Source organism: Salvelinus alpinus, chromosome 12 (genome assembly GCF_045679555.1).
Source record: "Salvelinus alpinus chromosome 12, SLU_Salpinus.1, whole genome shotgun sequence".
Classification (NCBI taxonomy): domain Eukaryota; kingdom Metazoa; phylum Chordata; class Actinopteri; order Salmoniformes; family Salmonidae; genus Salvelinus; species Salvelinus alpinus.
Window position 1 is genome coordinate 39,410,380 of NC_092097.1, and position 19,372 is coordinate 39,429,751.

At 44.0% G+C, this 19,372-nt stretch overlaps 1 protein-coding gene across 8 annotated transcripts in view; it reads left to right on the forward strand.

Moving 5' to 3' along the window:
• Nucleotides 1–19,372, forward strand: part of LOC139536115 (pleckstrin homology domain-containing family A member 6-like) — a 335,460-nt gene that overhangs the window by 153,795 nt on the left and 162,293 nt on the right. The gene's annotated exons all lie outside the window — the stretch shown is intronic.

Below are 19,372 nucleotides of genomic sequence, written 5' to 3' on the forward strand. Positions count from 1 at the left end.
TTGTCCCTCAGACAACCCAGGGAGAAGTGGTGACATTGTGGACAGTAGGGGCAGTGTACAGTGGGGATAATAGGGAATAAGCAGAGATGTCTGGCAGCCTGTCAAAACCAAACACCTTTATTTATTCTCTCTCTCTCTCTCTCTCTCTCTCTCTCTCTCTCTCTCTCTCTCTCTCTCTCTCTCTCTCTCTCTCTCTCTCTCTCTCTCTCTCTCTCTCTCTCTCTCTCTCTCTCTCTCTCTCCTCACACTGTACTTTGCATTGAAGTGCGCATTAATAAAAAATAATGCTGAGAGAGAGACACACACAGATAGGCAAAGTGAGCGAGGGAGAGGCAGAGAGAGAGAAAGTGTCCTGTGTTCTTCTTCTGGTCTTCCAGGCAGTAGCTGAGGGGAGAGAGAGAGAGAGAGAGAGAGAGAGAACAATCTCATACAAACAACCATATAAGCATGATATATAATATCACGTTCATTCAAATGGTTTATAACACAGCCAATGCATATTAATCACTATCTCAGAATGGGGAGCTCAAGTACCAGCTAAAAGCTATTTCCCAATATAGTCCCTGTCACTAGTCGTATGTCACAAATCATCTCTATGCAATCACTGTTAGTATAACCTGTTTTGGGATTTCCCACACACAGTCTGTTTCAGAAAGGTGACACAATACCATTTTGAAACATGCTTTAGTCAAATCTCTTCAAATTATTCAGATCAGCAGGTTCATTTGGTTTCTGTGATTAAGATGTATGGGTTGTACAGTGTGTGTTGCAGTGTTTCGTTGCAGTGTATTGTTCGTTGTTGCCCCAGCGTCTGTGTGTCGGTGTTGATATGAGAGCTGCTGTGAGTGCCGTGGTGACATGGCATTTGCCTGCCGGTTCTATGAGGCAGTAGACTATACTGTAGAGCAGTAGCTAGTTGGAGGTTTCACCCAGCTACACTGGCTCCTCTGTAGTACACATGGTTGTAGAAACAAATGGCAGTAGATGAATAGGCAAAATCACATGTAATGTTCTTACAGTACATTGACACAGTACTCTGGGTTCAGCTGGATGTTGTGGTCGTGCTGGCCAGTAAAATGTTACTCGTCTCCTTCCCTCCGTGTTGTTAGCCTGCTGCCTGGTGTTGATTGTACAGGGAGGCAGTGTGAGACAGTATGAGGCATGAGGACAGAGCAGACCAGGGTATCTAGAGACCTTTAGTGTTTCAGGTATTGACAGTGTGGACTATAACTGGATGCACTAAGTGCTGCGTAGGTCTACAAAAGGCTGTCTGTGTTTCTGATGTTATAATGCTGGAGTTTTACAAGCTATGAGATGGATCTTAATGCTCTGTGTTAACAAGTCAACCAAGTACATGGTTTTCAATGTTGCTTTTAAGGGCTTTGTACTGTACTGTACTGTTCTGTACTGTTCTGTATTGTACTGTACTGTTCTGTACTGTTCTGTTCTGTACTGTACTGTACTGTACTGTTCTGTACTGTTCTGTTCTGTTCTGTTCTGTACTGTACTGGACTGTTCTGTATTGTTCCAGGAACGTGGCTCTCTGTATTAGCCAGGTATTTGGGATTAGATAGTATACAGTACATGGGGGTTAAGATATATCACAGTGTCTAAGTAAAGGAGGATGTGCAGCCAGATATGCAGGGGTAAGTGCTGTTATATTGTAAGACAGACAGACAGTACAGGTATGTCATAGTGTTTAAGTGTTCTCAGTACTAATACCGGGTGGTGGTCTGATCTGGTCAGGCTCTCGTGAGTGGGGGGAAGGGAAGGTGTGTTTTGGGGCTGGCCACCCTTGTCTGGTCTGGTGGGGCCCCTCGGGCTGAGGAGGGGTTGGGACGGGTTGATACGGGACGGGAGGGAAGTCGAGTCTGAGCACGCTCCTGGAGTCTGCTGGGATTCCTGTAGAACTACATCTTTATGACGCCTGTTACTTCAAACCGACCAATGAGAGAGAATCAGGGAGCGGGGGAGAGACACTAAAGTACATTTTAGCTTTGATTATAAGATTACCTTTCAAAGGTGAACTGCTTTGACTTGACTTTTCAGTACCTAAATATTTTTGGGGGGCATGAAGTCATGAATGCTTCATTAAATGAAAGGGTATAATCTCTAACACTTTAGATATGAGCCTAATCAAGCCTATTCAATAGCACTATCAGATTGTTAGGACTTTGAGGAATGATGTTTTGCTGTGAGCTCCAAACAGAGAGAGCAGCCTGGGTGTGCGGTGTGTGGTGTGTGGTTTGTGGTGTGTGGTCTTCCGGCACAGCCAGAAGAGGACTGGCCACCCCTCATAGCCTGCTTCCTCTCTAGGTTTCTTCCTAGGTTCTGGCCTTTCTAGGGAGTTTTTCCTAGCCACCGTGCTTCTCCACCTGCATTGCTTGCTGTTTGGGGTTTTAGGCTGGGTTTCTGTACAGCACTTTGAGATATCAGCTGATTTAAGAAGGGCTTTATAAATACATTTGATTTGATTTGATTTGGTGTGTGGTGTGTGTGTTTGACTGGTTTACTAGCGTCTTAAGATTGAGTTACAGCTATAGGTGTGTGTGTGTGTGTGTTTCTGACAGTGAACAGTGCCACATATCAGGTGGCTTATGAAAGGGGGTCGTTACTTCCTGCGGGTGTTTGTGCTACTTCCTGTACAGGTGCTTTTGTCCACTGTGTGTCATTATTGTGTTAGACATGTAAAAAAAGTGCAGTCTGAGGTAACAGAAACAGAGATGTGGTTGGAACATGGTATAGATCTTACTTATGACCGGCGTCACCATGACAACACTACCTGTCTTACCCTGGGTGGTTTAAACGTGGTTCAACCCTACCTGACCACACATAGTTCAACCTTGTGTGGTTTAGATTTGTGTGGTGTGTGGTGTATGGTGTGTGGTGTATGGTGTGTGGTCTGTGGTCTGTGGTCTGTGGTCTGTGGTCTGTGGTCTGTGGTCTGTGGTGTGTGGTGTGTGGTATGTGGTATGTGGTGTGTGGTGTGTGGTATGTGGTGTGTGGTGTGTGGTCTGTGGTCTGTGGTGTTTGGTCTGTGGTGTGTGGTCTGTGGTGTCTGTGGTCTGTGGGGTCTGTGGTTTGTGGTGTGTGGTGTGTGGTCTGTGGTCTGTGGTGTGTGTGTGTTTGACTGGTTTACTAGCGTCTTAAGATTGAGTTACAGCTATAGGTGTGTGTGTGTGTGTTTCTGACAGTGAACAGTGCCACATATCAGGTGGCTTATGAAAGGGGATTGTTACTTCCTGCGGGTGTTTGTGCTACTTCCTGTACAGGTGATTTTGTCTGTGTTCCACTGTGTTTCATTATTGTGTTAGACATGTAAAAAATGTGGACTGTGTGTGTGTATGTGCGTGTACATGCGTTAATTTGTGTGTGTGTACATGCGTTCACTTGTGTGTATGTGCGTGTACCTGCGTTAATTTGTGTGTACATGCGCTAATTTGTGGGTGTGTGTATGTGCGTGTACCTGCGTTAATTTGTGTGTACATGCATGAATTTGTGTGTGTACATGCGTTAATTTGTGTGTGTATGTGAATGTGCGTGTACATGCATTAATTTGTGTGTGTACATGCGTTAATTTGTGTGTGTGTGTGTGTGTGTGTCTGTGTGTGTGTGTGTGTGTGTGTGTGTGTGTGTGTGTGTGTGTGTGTGTGTGTGTGTGTGTGTGTGTGTGTGTGTGTGTGTGTGTGTGTGTGTGTGTGTGTGTGTGTGTGTGTGTGTGTGTGTGTACACGACCATACGTCTACACCTCCAGAGATTGCACTAGTTATTATTAAACTCCATGATGAGACTGAATGTCATGGTCCATACCACATTCACTCAGCGGGGTGTCACCTGAGTGGGAGATATTCCCAAGTTAAATGTTCTCTCAGACTTTTGAAGATGCTGCATTCCACCATGAAGTGCGTATGGGTCTATTTGTGTTATGGGAGAGAGTAGAAGAGGGAGAGATAGAAAGAGAGAGGGGCAGAAAGTGTAACAGAAAAAATGAACAGTCGGAGTGAGAACACTGGACAACACCAACACTGGACAACACCAACACTGGACAACACCAACACTGGACAACACCAACACTGGACAACACCAACACTGGACAACATTAACACTGGACAACACCAACACTGGACAACACCAACACTGGACAACACCAACACTGCACAACACCAACACTGGACAACACCAACACTGGATAACACCAACACTGGATAACAACAACACTGGACAACACCAACACTGCACAACACCAACACTGGATAACAACAACACTGCACAACACCAACACTGGATAACAACAACACTGGATAACAACAACACTGGACAACAACAACACTGGACAACACCAACACTGGACAACACCAACACTGGATAACAACAACACTGGACAACACCAACACTGGATAACAACAACACTGGATAACAACAACACTGGACAACAACAACACTGGACAACACCAACACTGGACAACACCAACACTGGACAACACCAACACTGGACAACACCAACACTGGACAACACCAACACTGGACAACACCAACACCAACACTGGACAACACCAACACTGGACAACACCAACACTGGACAACACCAACACTGGACAACACCAACACTGGACAACACCAACACTGGACAACACCAACACTGGACAACACCAACACTGGACAACACCAACACTGGATAACAACAACACTGGACAACACCAACACTGGATAACAACAACACTGGACAACACCAACACTGGACAGCACCAACACTGGACAACACCAACACTGGACAACACCAATACTGGATAACAACAACACTGGATAACAACAACACTGGACAACACCAACACTGAATAACAACAACACTGGATAACACCAACACTGGACAACACCAACACTGGACAACACCAACACTGGACAACACCAACTCTGGACAACACCAACACTGGATAACAACAACACTGGATAACAACAACACTGGACAACACCAACACTGGACAACACCAACACTGGACAACACCAACACTGGACAACACCAACACTGGACAACATTTTGTATGGACATGTTGCCTGTCCCAGACCAGTTAATGGTTTTGGTCACATTTACATTTTAGTAATTTAGCAGACACTCTTATTCAGAGAGACTTACAGGAGCAATTTGGGTTAAGTGCCTTGCTCAAGGGCACATTGGCAGAGTTTTACACCTAGTCGGCTCAGGGATTTAATCCAGCGACCTTTCCATTTCTGGACCAATCAATCAATCAATCAAATGTATTTATAAAGCCCTTTTTACATCAGCTGATGTCACAAAGTGCTGTATAGAAACCCAGCCTAAAACCCCAAACAGCAAGCAATGCAGGTGTAGAAGCACGGTGCTCTTTACCATTAGGCTACTTGCCGACCTTGATCACAGATGGAAAACACAGATGCATACACTCTCGCGGCCATGTACATGCAGTGAACACACACACTCATGCAAGCAAGAATGCACATGCACACACACGCACACACAAACTTTGTTTTTGTGAAATGTCAGGACTTTTTGGAGTGTAAAAATTTTTGACCATTAAAAATCCTATTTTCCCAAAACTCTAAACCTAACCCTAATGCTAACCTTAAACCTAACCGTAATGCTAACCTTAAACCTAACCTAACCTTAACCCCAAAACCCTAATTCTAACCGTTAAGCTTAAAATATAAGTTGAACAAATTCAGGACCTGAAAAAAGAAATAACCAAAAATAAAATGTTTCTAACTAACTTTTCAGGACATGCAGGTAAAATGTTAGGACCTGGGTTCCTGCTAATGTAGGAAAACACACACACACAGAGACACACAGAGACACACAGAGACAGACAGACAGACTCACTCACTCACTCACTCACTCACTCACTCACTCACTCACTCACTCACTCACTCACTCACTCACTCACTCACTCACTCACTCACTCACTCACTCACTCACTCACTAGTGCTCATAGAATATTAATGAAGAGGTCTTACATAAGGATAGTGCAGCAGCAGTCTATGTCTCTCTATCTCTGCTAGAACTACCCTCTTCTGCGTGTGTATTTACCCAGACCCAGATTCATAGACGTACACAAGCAACACTCATAAAAACATCCTAAGTTGGGAGCTACACTTAGAAATTAATAGGCTAGACTCAGCAAAACCCATTATTTCGTCACAGCCCTCAAATAATCACTGTCAAAGGCATATATTTGGATAAATATATAGCTCTGATTACTAAATAATCATTATACAACACACCAACACAACACACACATTCTCCCGCCAGCCCAGAACAGACAGTGAGACTGCCAGTGATAAGGTATTCATTAAGATGGTGCCGTTGTCATTCAGCATGTTTAAAACTGATAAGGTTATATCGAGTGTTTTGTGAGGAGCACATTCCATATTCTTTGGGGTGAGAGGGGCCATTCCCAGCCCAGGACATACTCTAGATGTACACATTCATATACTGTAGATATGCAGAGGTCCAGAGGGATTTGTATTACAGCAGGACATAGATATGCAAGGCATAGATACTGTAGGGAGAGTCCATGTTGTATAAATCTAGAGAGCTGTGCATTGTAGGGGGACGAACATAGATATTAAAAGCCTAGATACTGTAGGGAGGGCCCATGTTGTAGAGATATACAGAGCTGTGCAGTGTAGCAGATATAGATATGGAGGGTAATATGTTGCAGTAATACAGAGGTGCTGAGAGATGCTTGGCTGGGGTCAATCTCTTATTTTCCCTCCCCTGATGCAGTCCCATTCTCCCTTTCCCAACAGTCTGCCCAGCCTTTGAGTGTATGTGTTTGGAAAGTAAGTTTGTGTTATTTTTCGTCTAGTCCCACACTCCCTTTGTCGCCACTCCATAATACATAATTAGGTGGGTGCTTAGATTTGTCCTATTTCACACAAGTGTGCATTCTACACATGCAACACCCTCAGAGAGTGGGGTCACGGATCAGCTGTTGTCAGCATCAACCCTGGACCCCTCCTTCTCCTATTTCAATCTCTCTCTTAACTAGCACCTGTTAATAAGAGCTCTTCTACTGTACTGAATGATGGGATGACTGTCAGTGACATGCTGGCTCAGAGCGTGACTTCCTGGACTTATTTACCACTGGAGAGGGAGGGAGACGCCTTTTCTTCCTCTTCACCCCAGAGAAGCGTCTCATGACATGGAGACGTAATGCCAATGTACCCCAGGGCATGTTTGACTAGTCAGGCACACTGTGTATTGTATCTCTGCATCCGTCGCCTTGGTGTTTACACACACACCCAAGAACAAACACATGCACAAGCACACACGAACACACAAGCACACAGGTTAGATCAGAAAGCAACAGAGTCTCAGGAAGCTTGTGAGCAGTGCATGGAAGAACTAACGGACTTATATTTACTGACATTTACAAGAATGTTAGAGAGAGCAATGGAGAGGTGGGGGAGGAGGAGGGACAGCAGGGAGGTGGCATGGTATAGAGAATACAGAAGAAGAGAGGAGAGAGGGAGGACAAGGCTGGAAAGAGAATGGAAGAGGTTTAAAAGGGATGGTAGAAAATGAAAAGGGGAGGGAGAAAAGGAGAGGGGGGGCATGTTTCCCTGTTTTAACGGTTAAGAATATTTGCCCTCATCTGGCACATCTTTCTGTTCCCTGTTCGGCGTTCCCGTCGCCTCCTGTTAGAATCCTTGTTCAATGGAGTGAGCTAGGAGTATTCCATGTACCTCAGTTACACCCTTCACCTCAGTGTCTATTACACTGTAATCCCAACAGTATATACCCCTCTCCTCCCTCTCGCTGTCCTCATCACTCAACTGTCCCACACCCCTCCCCATCTCTTCCCTCCCTCATCCCTCATCTCTCCCCCCCTCCATGCAGTGCCCAGGGACAGCATATAATCATACACCTTTAACCCAGACCCATGTTACCAATGACCTGCATCCCTGACCTTATTACTGCTAGAATAACAGAGAGAGACAGAAAGAGAGCGAGATGGTGAAAAGAGATATGTGTATAGAGGGGGGAGAGAGATGGTGAAAAGAGATATGTGTATAGAGGGGAGAGAGAGATGGTGAAAAGAGATATGTGTATAGAGGGGGGAGAGAGAGGGGGGAGAGAGATGGTGAAAAGAGATATGTGTATAGAGGGGGGAGAGAGAGGGGGGAGAGAGATGGTGAAAAGAGATATGTGTATAGAGGGGGGAGAGAGAGGGGGGAGAGAGATGGTGAAAAGAGATATGTGTATAGAGGGGGGAGAGAGAGGGGAGAGAGAGATGGTGAAAAGAGATATGTGTATAGAGGGGGGAGAGAGATGGTGAAAAGAGATATGTGTATAGAGGGGGGAGAGAGATGGTGAAAAAAGATATGTGTATAGAGGGGGGAGAGAGATGGTGAAAGGAGATATGTGTATAGAGGGGGGAGAGAGATGGTGAAAAGAGATATGTGTATAGAGGGGGGAGAGAGATGGTGAAAAGAGATATGTGTATAGAGGGGGGAGAGAGATGGTGAAAGGAGATATGTGTATAGAGGGGGGAGAGAGATGGTGAAAAGAGATATGTGTATAGAGGGGGGAGAGAGATGGTGAAAAGAGATATGTGTATAGAGGGGGGAGAGAGATGGTGAAAAGAGATATGTGTATAGAGGGGGGAGAGAGATGGTGAAAAGAGATATGTGTATAGAGGGGGGAGAGAGATGGTGAAAGGAGATATGTGTATAGAGGGGGGAGAGAGATGGTGAAAAGAGATATGTGTATAGAGGGGGGAGAGAGATGGTGAAAAGAGATATGTGTATAGAGGGGGGAGAGAGATGGTGAAAAGAGATATGTGTATAGAGGGGGGAGAGAGAGGGGGGAGAGAGATGGTGAAAAGAGATATGTGTATAGAGGGGGGAGAGAGAGGGGAGAGAGAGATGGTGAAAAGAGATATGTGTATAGAGGGGAGAGAGAGATGGTGAAAAGAGATATGTGTATAGAGGGGGGAGAGAGATGGTGAAAAGAGATATGTGTATAGAGGGGGGAGAGAGAGGGGGGAGAGAGATGGTGAAAAGAGATATGTGTATAGAGGGGGGAGAGAGAGGGAGAGAGAGATGGTGAAAAGAGATATGTGTATAGAGGGGGGAGAGAGAGGGGGAGAGAGATGGTGAAAAGAGATATGTGTATAGAGGGGGGAGAGAGAGGGGGGAGAGAGATGGTGAAAAGAGATATGTGTATAGAGGGGGGAGAGAGATGGTGAAAAGAGATATGTGTATAGAGGGGGGAGAGAGATGGTGAAAAGAGATATGTGTATAGAGGGGGGAGAGAGAGATGGTGAAAAGAGATATGTGTATGAGGGAGGGGGGAGAGAGATGGTGAAAAGAGATATGTGTATAGAGGGGGGAGAGAGATGGTGAAAAGAGATATGTGTATAGAGGGGGGAGAGAGAGGGGGGAGAGAGATGGTGAAAAGAGATATGTGTATAGAGGGGGGAGAGAGAGAGGGGGGAGAGAGATGGTGAAAAGAGATATGTGTATAGAGGGGAGAGAGAGATGGTGAAAAGAGATATGTGTATAGAGGGGGGAGAGAGAGGGGGAGAGAGATGGTGAAAAGAGATATGTGTATAGAGGGGGGAGAGAGGGGGGAGAGAGATGGTGAAAAGAGATATGTGTATAGAGGGGGGAGAGAGAGGGGAGAGAGAGATGGTGAAAAGAGATATGTGTATAGAGGGGAGAGAGAGATGGTGAAAAGAGATATGTGTATAGAGGGGAGAGAGAGATGGTGAAAAGAGATATGTGTATAGAGGGGGGAGAGAGAGGGGGGAGAGAGATGGTGAAAAGAGATATGTGTATAGAGGGGGGAGAGAGATGGTGAAAAGAGATATGTGTATAGAGGGGGGAGAGAGAGGGGGGAGAGAGATGGTGAAAAGAGATATGTGTATAGAGGGGGGAGAGAGAGGGGAGAGAGAGATGGTGAAAAGAGATATGTGTATAGAGGGGGGAGAGAGAGGGGAGAGAGAGATGGTGAAAAGAGATATGTGTATAGAGGGGGGAGAGAGAGGGGAGAGAGAGAGGGGAGAGAAGTAGGTAGAGAGGGCAGAGTGAGAGAACATTTTGAGAAAGTGATCTCTGCCTTTATTACTATCCATACATTTACAGCATTATCTGTGTATTATATTCATAAAACTGTAATAATTTATGTTCCAGAATTGTATATGATTTACAGTACCAGTCAAAGTTTAGACACGCCTACTCATTGAAGGGTTTTTCTTTATTTTTTACTATTTTCTACATTGTAGAATAACAGTGAAGACTTCTAAACTATTAAATAACACATATGGAATCATATAGTAACCAAAAAAGTGTTAAACAAATCAAAATATATTTTGTGCAAGAAGTTTGCACTTGGTGTTCTCTCAATCAACTTCATGAGGAATGCTTTTACAACAGTCTTGAAGTAGTTCCCACATATGCTGAGAACGTGTCGGCTGCTTTTCCTTCACTCTGCAGTCCAACTCATCCCAAACCATCTCAACTGGGTTGAGGTCAGTTGATTGTGGAGGCCAGGCCATCTGATGCAGCACTCCATCGCTCTCCTTCTTATTCAAACAGCCCTTACACAGCCTGGAGGTGTGTTTTGGGTCATTGTCCTGTTGAAAAACAAATGATAGTCCCACTAAGCGCAAACCAGATGGGATGGCGTGTCACTGCAGATTGCTGTGGTAGCCATGCTGGTTAAGTGTGCCTTGAATTCTAAATAAATCATCAACAGTGTCACCAGCAAAGCACCCCACACCATCACACCACCTCCTCCATGCTTCACGGTGGGAACCACACATGCAGAGATAATCTGTTCAACTACTCTGCATCTCACAGACACGGCGGTTGGAACCAAAAATGTCAAATTTGGACTCATCAGAGCAAAGGACAGATTTCCACCTGTCTAATGTCCATTGCTCATGTTTCTTGTCCCAAGCAAGTCTCTTCTTCTTATTGGTGTCCTTTAGTAGTGGTTTCTTTGCAGCAATTTGACCATGAAGGCCTGATTCACACAGTATCCTCTGAACAGTTGATGTTGAGATGTGTCTGTCACTTGAACTCTGTGAAGCATTTATTTGGGCTGCAATTTTCTGAGACTGGTAACTCTAATGAACTTATCCTCTGCAGCAGAGGTAACTCTGGTCTTCCTTTCCTGTGGCGGTCCTCATGAGAGCCAGTTTCATCATAGCGCTTGATGGTTTTTGCGACTGCACTTGAAGAAACATCAAAGTTCTTGAAATGTGAATGTTTTAAAGTAATGATGGACTGTTGTTTCTCTTTGCTTATTTGAGCTGTTCTTGCCATAGTATGGACTTGGTCTTTTACCAAAAAGGGCTATCTTCTGTATACCAACATCATCTTGTCACAACAAAACTGAATTTCTCAAACGCATTAAAAAGGAAATGAATTCCACAAATGAACTTTTAACAAGGTACACCTGTTAATTGAAATGCATTCCAGGTGACTACCTCATGAAGCTGTTTGAGAGAATTCCAAGAGTGTGCAAAGCTGTCATCAAGACAAAGGGTGGCTACTTTGAAGAATCTCAAATATAAAATACATGGCCAGAACCATGTCATATACATACAGTATAACCTACTGGTGCTGATGCTGTTACTATGGTGTTGCCATGGCTTGCATCAGCATCCTCTCTCAAGGAGGAGGTATCCCAGCACTCTCCACCGTGGCAGGAAATTACGTTGATGGCATCATAGGCACATGACCTGCTTCCCCCTATGGAGAATGAATCAGCATCTCTCTCTCTCTCTCTCTCTCTCTCTCTCTCTCTCTCTCTCTCTCTCTCTCTCTCTCTCTCTCTCTCTCTCTCTCTCTCTCCCCCCCCCCCCCCCCCTTGTATCCCGCCACCCAACCCCCACCAGCTCAGAAGGGGATGGAGAAACAACATAAAGATCTTATTCCCCCTACCTCGCTGTACTCTATTTTAAAGTAATAGTCAATGGTTATGATTCAGAATGTTGAAACATCATCATGATCTTACTACAGGGATCGTCAACTAGATTCAGCCGCGGGACAATGTTTTCATGAGCGTATGTTCTGGGGGCCAGAACGTAATTACAAATAATTTGTAGACTGCAAATTGACTGCAAGAAGCACAAACAGTTATGTTTGACTAAAACATAATCATTTCAAACCTTGCTTACATTTGGATATGATAAAATACTCTATATCTCTCTATTATGCGTGGGAATACTTGGCTCAACGTCGTCCGGGTTAGGGGAGGGTTTGGCCGGCCGGGATTTCCTTGTCCCATTTCGCTCTATAGCAACTCCTTGTGTTGCCGGGTGCCTGCAAGCTGACTTCAGTCGCCAGCTGGACTGTGTTTCCTCCAGCACATTGGTGCGGCTGGCTTCTGGGTTAAGAGAGCAGTGTGTCAAGAAGCAGTGCGGCTTGGCAGGGTCGTGTTTAGGAGGACGCATGGCTCTCGACCTTCACCTCTCCCGAGACCGTAGGGGAGTTGCAGCGATGGGACAAGACTATAACTACCAATTGGGGAGAAAAAGGGGTAAAAAGTACAGAAAACAAAATTCCAAAATTAAAATCACTTGAAACTAATTGGCTGGTGTTTTTACAGTATTTTATGTCCAACACTAAAATAAAAATAAAAATTGTTTTATTTATGTTAAAATAAAATCACACAATTGTATCATCTTATTTCCCCATCCAGTAATATTTGATTCTGATATTCAGTGGTTATGATTAAGGATGTAGAAATGATTTCAAAACCAGATTTTGCATACATTATTAAAATATTGACTTGTAGAAATAAGGAAACCAGTTGGTCTCGTAGAGCTGGATGGAGGAGGAGGCTGGTACAGTTATGTGGAAGATTGGGGAGGTAGGAAGAGTTCCATATCAGGAGACGATAAGGCTCCAGACATAGACACACCCACGCTCACATGCACTCACAACACACACGCACTCTGTCGATCTCTTCTCAGGCACGGATGACTGTTCTCTAGGTCCAGGCTATAATTAAACAGCCAAGGATAAGTATAGAGCTTCACAAATAACAACCTGACAGAAACACTCTCATCACACACAAACACACTCGCACACACACACATATGCGCACGCACGTACACAGGCACAAATGTATACACGCACACACACATTGAGGAGAGAGGATGAGAAGAAGGAGAGAAGAAAGATAAGGGAGGTTGGCTTGGAGACAGGCATTGGTCATCATGATCATCCAGTCCTTGGCCTCAGTGATTCACCAGGTCCTTGGCATCAGTGATTCACCAGATCCTTGGCCTCAGTGATTCACCAGGTCCTTGGCCTCAGTGATTCACCAGGGCCTTGGCATCAGTGATTCACCAGATCCTTGGCCTCAGTGATTCACCAGGGCCTTGGCATCAGTGATTCACCAGATCCTTGGCCTCAGTGATTCACCAGGTCCTTGGCCTCAGTGATTCACCAGGGCCTTGGCCTCAGTGATTCACCAGATCCTTGGCGTCAGTGATTCACCAGATCCTTGGCCTCAGTGATTCACCAGGCCTAGGAGAGACTCTGCTCTTTACCAATCATGTCTCACAGCTGGATATTGATTTAAATCATTTGAACTTTTTTGCACAACTATTACATTTGATTACTTTGACAATCATGCCTAATACACTATCTAATTGACCTGCCACTGTTTCTAAAATGAAGGGTATTTTGCTGCAGTTGCCAGACCAAACTGTTTACTGTAGAAATCATGCAAACCAGCAACTGCCAAGCCAACTTTAATCTAAGTAAACCCCCTAGCTAGCTAGCAGGAGCTGCCGTGCCATGGCCCTCACAGTCAATGAGTCACAACAACATAGGAGGGAGTGTTTTTCTCCTGAACACTGATTCTCCTCCTGAGTCCTGCCCCAAATGTGTAGGGGATCCTGGGAAACACACACACACATGCACATGCATGCACGTGTGCACGCACTCACTCAAATGCACATGCACGCACACACACACACACACACACACACACACACACACACACACACACACACACACACACACACACACACACACACACACACACACACACACACACACACACACACACACACACACACACACACACACACACACACACACACACACACGGCTCACTGTCTCAGCTGTGTTAGTGTGTGCAGGACCGGTTTGACCACTGCACCACTTTGTGAGTTGTGGAACAGTTTGAGATCACACACCTGCACTTATGGTTGTTTTAGTCTTCGTGAGGCCGTTGACACGATGTGACGAATGACAAGACTGGCCACGTCGTTCCTTTGAAATGATTTTTCTAGAGCGATCAGCTTTTCTTCTCGTTGCTGTTTTGACCTTGACAATGTACCATTCAGACCATTTCTATTGATAAACGAGATCTGAAACAGTCAGTCAACCTGTCAAGCTATAAATCTTCTTAAGCCTAGGCTTCCCGCTAGCGGGACAACTTCCGGTAGAACTGGAGGGCACGCAATTCAAATAAATAATCATAACAATTATGGATATTAAACATTTAGGTACATATAAGTGTCTTATATCAGTTGAAAGCTTAAATTCTTGTTAATCTAACTGCACTGTCCGATTTACAGTAGCTATTACAGCGAAAACATGCCATACGATTGTTGAGGACGGCGCCCCACATCAAAATATTTTTCCACCGGCACAGGTTTCAGAATTTCACAAATAGCGAATAAATATTTACTTACTTTTTGAAAATCTTCCTCTGACTTGTCATCCAAAGGGTCCCAGCTATAACACGTAGTGTCGTTGTGTTAGATAAAATCCTTCTTTATATCCCAAAAAGTCAGTTTAGTTGGCGCCATCGATTTGAGTAATCCACTCGTTCAACATGCAGAGAAAGGAATCCCAAAATCTACCCTTAAACTTTGTTTCAAAAAGTCAAAATATGTTTCTGTTTTCTCCTCAGATACCCTAAAATGTAATAAAACTATAATATTTCTTACGGAAAGAAGTATGTTCAATAGGAAACCAATTTTAGCAGGTGTGTACTGTCTTCATGGAGGCGCTGTACTAAAACTGATATTTCTTAATCATTTTGGAAGTTACAAGACTGAAACCTTGAACATTGACTGCTGAGACCCTGTGGAAGCCATATAATTGCATCCTGGGAGCTAATTTTGAGTATGACCTTATACTTGCCATTGTAAGAGCATGGTCTCTCAACAAAAAAAAGATTCAGGTTGGTTTTTCTTTAGATTTTCTCCTACCATATATTTTGTGTTATATTCTCCTACATTATATTAACATTTCTACAAACTTCAAAGTGTTTTCTTTCCAATGTTACCAATTATATGCGTATCCTGGCTTCAGGGCCTGAGCAACAGGCAGTTTACTTTGGGCTCGTCATTCAGGCAGAAATTGATAGAACGAGATCTGAAACAATCAGTTAACCTGTCAAGCTATAACAGCCAGTAGTGTTCTGTGTCTTGGGACTAGAATAGTGTTGTTGTTCTCTGGGCCCTAATAGCTGTTTAAATTATAGTGTTGTTGTGATGTGTGTCTCATGATGTGTGTCTCAACCCTCCCTAGTCCCAGACCTTCCGGCTGGTGTGGAGTTGCTATTTTCGTAGGCAGACTGTTAATGTGCTGACAGAAGGACAAAGGGCTGAAAAATATGTTCCCACACACACACTGGCCTCAGAGACAACTTGGCCAACTTGGTTGGAGATTGAGTATATGAATGTACGTCATGCTGGCACCCAGAGTTCCAAGACAGTTTGGCTACATTCTAGTTAGAATGTAAATTAGAATATTGTTGTTGTGTTTGGTGCCAACATGGAATGTAGTTTGCCAGGCACTGTACTGTATACTGAATCTATAGGCCTGCTGCTCTTACTGAATCTATAGGCCTGCTGTAGCTCTGTCAAACCCTAGTTCACTACTGCTCAATATTTCTGTCTCAAACTGAATCTCTTTGTCACGTTCATACAATAGTTCTCTGTATTGAGTTTGGACTTTTGATGTTGACCGTTGTTGACCGTTCGCGACCGTTGTTGACTGTTCTCGACCGTTGTTGAACGATGTTGACTGCGTTCTCCCTACTCCCTGAACCGTGCAAGTTGACAGAGGCAGAAGGTTTCTGGAGGGCTTTCACTAAGAAGACTAATTACCTTAAAGTCAACATTTGCATGAATGAGCAAATCAATGCTTTATGTTTCTATCTTCTACTGATTAGGATGTAACACTCGTTACTCCCTACTCTGGAACCTCGTTAGGCACTCCCTAGCCTCGTCGAGAACCAGGCTTCCCTAATCAGACAGCCTGTTGAAGTCAATGGCAGAAAGTAGCTAAAAAGGAGAGGAAATCCAGTGTAAATCAGTGACGCGTCAAACCAATCAAATGCCTTGCTTGGACGGAGAGGAGTTTTAATGCCTTCATCGACTCAATTGTGTGTATAGAGCACAGTTCTGGCAAAACAGAATTCAGTTTTTCTTGCAGGTTTTCTTCCATTTTCTGCAATGTTACAAACCAGCATATCCAAAAACTCTAAAATGTGTCCCACCCGATCTGAAAACAGTGACGAACATAACATCCTTTCTACGGGCATGTGGGGGGAGGGTTCTTGAAATGTAACATCCCCTCCAGAACTCCAAATGAGGCCTGAGAACAATGTAATTTTGAGGTATGGCTACACGAGACAAGGCACTCCGTTCCTCCCTATGTCTCTCTGTGACAGTGGCCAGCCAGTACCAGAGGCACTATTCCTCACATGTATACCAAGTACCTAGGGGTTTCTGGTTGAGGAGTTTGAGGTCCAAGGTCTATATGTAACTGACAGAATGGGTACTATGCCTACAAAATTACATGTTTTGAACTAGGTACATAGAAACAAACAATTTTCTGGCTCAACTTACCTGCACCCTGTTTAGGGCACATCGGGTGTGTTTCTGCGCACCTGTGCCCTTTTAGCTCAGTAACTGATCATAGTTGTCTTATTTATCTCTGTTGACTTGTGATGTAACAAGATAATGCACAATATAATAACATATAATAATTACTATTATAGTCCTACTTCCATATGCATCTCTTAACCTGATATGGTTCTACTGCCCTCATGTGGCTGATGAAAGAAATGACCGTAAATATCACCCACTTTACCTTTGCATGTGGATGTTGTGTAGATTAGAACGAAGTGTGAGCTATTTTACCAATCACAATGACACCAGGAAAGAGACAGGAAAGCTAATGGATGTATTTTCTCCTTAATAACCAGTTTTCTTTCATGATACCAGTTGTTGCAGGATATTTGTGGATCCTTGAGTTTCACAGCAATATGAGCCTGTGTCTAGGATATGAACCACACCCTTACCTCTGTCTAGGATAGGATCCTTACCTCTCTTCAGGATAGGATCCTTACCCTTACTTCTGTCTAGGATAGGATCCTTACCCTTACTTCTGTCTACGATCCTTACCCTTACCTCTGTCTAGGATATGATCCTTACCCTTACAGCTGTCTATGATACGATCCTTACCCTTACCTCTGTCTAGGATAGGATCCTTACCCTTACTTCTGTCTAGGATATGATCCTTACCGTTACCTTTGCCTAGGATAGGATCCTTACCCTTGCTTCTGTCTATGATATGATCCTTATCCTTACCTCTGTCTAGGATATGATCCTTACCCATACATCTGTCTATGATACGATCCTTACCCTTACCTCTGTCTAGGATAGGATCCTTACCCTTACATCTGTCTATGATACGATCCTTACCCTTACCTCTGTCTAGGATAGGATCCTTACCCTTACTTCTGTCTAGGATCCTTACCCTTACCTTTGCCTAGGATAGGATCCTTAACCTTACTTCTGTCTAGGATCCTTACCCTTACCTCTGTCTAGGATAGGATCATTACACTTACCTCTGTCTATGATATGATTCTTACCCTTACCTCTGTCCATGATATGATCCTTACCTCTGTCTATGATATGATCCTTACCCTTACCTATGTCTAGGATAGGATCCTTACCCTTACCTCTGTATATGATATGATCCTTACCCTTACCTTTGCCTAGGATAGGATCCTTACCCTTACTTCTGTATATGATATGATCCTTACCCTTATCTCTGTCTAGGATATGATCCTTACCCTTACCTCTGTCTAGGATATGATCCTTACCCTTACTTCTGTCTAGAATATGATCCCTTACCTCTGTCTAGAATATGATCCTTACCCTTACCTCTGTCTAGAATATGATCCTTACCCTTACCTCTGTCTAGAATATGATCCTTACCCTTACCTCTGTCTAGAATATGATCCTTACCCTTACCTCTGTCTAGAATATGATCCTTACCCTTACCTCTGTCTATGATATGATCCTTACCCTTACCTCTGTCTAGGATATGATCCTTACCCTTACCTCTGTTTAGGATATGATCCTTACCCTTACCTCTGTCTAGAATATGATCCTTACCCTTACCTCTGTCTAGAATATGATCCTTACCCTTAACTCTGTCTAGGATATGATCCTTACCCTTACCTCTGTCTAGAATATGATCCTTACCCTTACCTCTGTCTAGAATATGATCCTTACCCTTAACTCTGTCTAGAATATGATCCTTACCCTTACCTCTGTCTAGAATATGATCCTTACCCTTAACTCTGTCTAGAATATGATCCTTACCCTTACCTCTGTCTAGAATATGATCCTTACCCTTAACTCTGTCTAGGATATGATCCTTACCCTTACCTCTGTCTAGAATATGATCCTTACCCTTACCTCTGTCTAGGATATGATCCTTACCCTTACCTCTGTCTAGAATATGATCCTCACCCTTACCTCTGTCTAGAATATGATCCTTACCCTTACCTCTGTCTAGAATATGATCCTTACCCTTAACTCTGTCTAGGATATGATCCTTACCCTTACCTCTGTCTAGAATATGATCCTTACCCTTATCTCTATCTAGAATATGATCCTTACCCTTACCTCTGTCTAGAATATGATCCTTAGTCTTACCTCTGTCTAGAATATGATCCTTACCCTTACCTCTGTCTAGAATATGATCCTTACCCTTACTTCTGTCTAGGATATGATCCTTACCCTTACCTCTGTCTAGAATATGATCCTTACCCTTACTTCTGTCTAGGATATGATCCTTACCCTTACCTTTCTCTCTAGGACCTTTACCCTTACCCCTTGCCCACCACCATAACCCTCACCAATTTCTCCTCTCCTTCCTCGCTCCCCAAACTGCGAGGACCCCCGGGCATAGCTGTCTTCCATTGTGCCTGTGTAGAGTTCCCCAGATGATCTTGTTCCATGTAGGTAGTTTCACCCTTTATTCACCCCTTCTCTTCTCCTTCTCCCAACTGCATGCTTACTCTGCTCACTGCATGGTGTTAGTCACTAACTGTTAA